Source organism: Mandrillus leucophaeus, unplaced genomic scaffold (genome assembly GCF_000951045.1).
Source record: "Mandrillus leucophaeus isolate KB7577 unplaced genomic scaffold, Mleu.le_1.0 Scaffold770, whole genome shotgun sequence".
NCBI lineage: Eukaryota > Metazoa > Chordata > Mammalia > Primates > Cercopithecidae > Mandrillus > Mandrillus leucophaeus.
The window spans coordinates 577,443-579,998 of record NW_012108364.1 but is presented as its reverse complement, the minus strand read 5'-3'; positions in this window follow the sequence as shown (position 1 = coordinate 579,998).

The window sequence follows — 2,556 nt, the reverse complement described above, 5'->3', positions numbered from 1 at the left end:
ACTCTCAATAAACTGGGTATCAATGGAACATATCTCAAAATAATAGGAGTTATTTATGACAAACCCAATATCATACTAAATGGGCAAAAACTGGAAGCATTCCCTTTGAAAACCAGCACAAGACAAGGATGCCCTCTCTCACCACTCCTATTCAACATAGTATTGGAAGTTCTGGCCAGGGCCATCAGGCAAGAGAAAGAAATAAAGGATATTCAAATAGGAAGCAAGGAAGTCAAATTGTCTCTATTTGCAGATGACATGATTGTATATTTAGAAAACCCCATAGTCAAAACGCAAAATCTCCTTAAGCTGATAAGCAACTTCAGCAAAGTCTCAGAATACAAAATCAATGTGCAAAAATCACAAGCATTCTTATACACCAATAACAAACAGAGAGCCAAATCATGAGTGAACTCCCATTCACAATTGCAACAAAGAGAATAAAATACCTAGGAACACAACTTGCAAGAGATGTGAAGAATCTCTTCAAGGAGAACTACCAACTACTGCTCGAGGAAATAAGAGAGGACCCAAACAAATGGAAAAACATTCTATGCTCATGGATAGGAAGAATCACATGGATAGGCCAATCGTGAAAATGGCCATATTGCCCAAAGTAATTTATAGATTCAATGCTATACACATCAAGCTACCACTGACTTTCTTCACAGAATTGGAAAAAACTAATTTCAAGTTCATATGGAATCAAAAAAGGGCCTGCATAGCCAAGACAATCTTGGGCAAGAAGAACAAAGCTGAAGGTATCACGCTGCTTGACTTCACACTATACTACAAAGCTACAGTAACCAAAACAGCATGGTACTGGTACCAAAACAGATACATAGACCAATGGAACAGAATAGAGGCCTCAGAAATAACACCACACGTCTACAACCATCTGATCTTTGACAAACCTGACACAAACAAGGAACAGGGAAAAGAATTCCCTATTTAATAAATGTTGTTGGGAAAACTGGCTAGCCATATGCAGAAAACTGAAACTGGACCCCTTCCTTGCACCTTATACAAAAATCAACTCAAGACTGATCAAAGACTTAAATGTGCTAAGACCTAGGGCCATAAAAATCCTAGAAGAAAACCTGGGCAATACCATTCAGGACATAGGCATGGGCAAAGACTTCATGTCTAAAACACCAAAAGCAATGGCAACGAAAGCCAAAACAGACAAATGGGATCTAATTAAACTAAAGAGCTTCTGCACAGCAAAAGAAACTATCATCAGAGTGGAGAAATAGGAATGCTTTTACACTGTTGGTGGGAGTGTAAATTAGTTCAACCATTGTGGAGGACAGTGTGGCAATTCCTCAAGAATCTAGAACTAGAAATACCATTTGACCTAGCGATTCCATTACGGGGTATATACCCAAAGGATTATAAATCATTTTACTATAAAGGCACATACACACATTTTTATCGCAGCACTATTCACAATAGCAAAGAATTGGAACCAATCCAAATGTCCATCAATAATAGACTGGATAAAGAAAATGTGGCACATATACACCATGGAATACTATGCAGTCATAAAAAAGCATGAGTTCATGAGTTCACATCCTTTGCAGGGACATGGATGAAGCTGGAAACCATCATTCTCAGCAAACTGTCACAAGAACAAACAACCAAACACCACATGTTCTCACTCATAAGTGAGAGTTGAACAATGAGAACACATGAACATAGGGAGGGGAAGATCACACACTGGGGCCTGTCAGGGAGTAGGGGGCTAGAGGAGGGATAACATTAGGAGAAATACATAATGTAGGTGGCAGGTTGATGGGTGCAGCAAACCACCGTGGCACATGTATAGCTATGTAACAAAACCGCACTTTCTGCACACGTACCCCAGAACTTAAAGTAAAAAAAAAAAAAAAAAGATATTTTTTAAATAATAAATAAATAAAGAGATAACACACACAAACAAAAAAAGAACCAAGAACCATCAATATGATGTCTTCAAGAGACCCATCTTACATGCAAAGACACACATAGGCTCAAATAAAGGGATGGAGTAAAATTTACCAAACAAATGGAAAACAGAAAATAGCAGGGGTTGCAATTCTAGTTTCTTACAATAAGGACTTTAAACTAACAAAGATTAAAAAAAGACAAAGAAGGGCTTTACATAACGGTAAAGGGTTCAATTAAACAAGAAGACCTAACTATCTGTGATGGTTAGTACTGAGTGTCAACTTGATTGAAGGATACAAAGTATTGATCCTGGGTGTATCTGTGAGAGTGTTGCCAAAAGAGATTAACATTTGAGTCAGTGGGCTGAGGAAGGCAGATCCACCCTTAATCTGGTGGGCACAATCTTATCAGCTGCCAGTGAAAATAAAGCAGACAGAAAAATGTGAAAAGGAGAGACTGGCCTAGCCTCCCAACCATCTTTCTGCCATGCTGGATGCTACCTGCCCTCAAACATTGGACTCCAAGTTCTTCAGTTTTGGGACTCAGACTGGCTCTCTTTGCTCCTCAGGTTGCAGACAGCCTATTGTGAGACCTTGTGATTGTGTGATTGTGTAAGTTAATACTTAA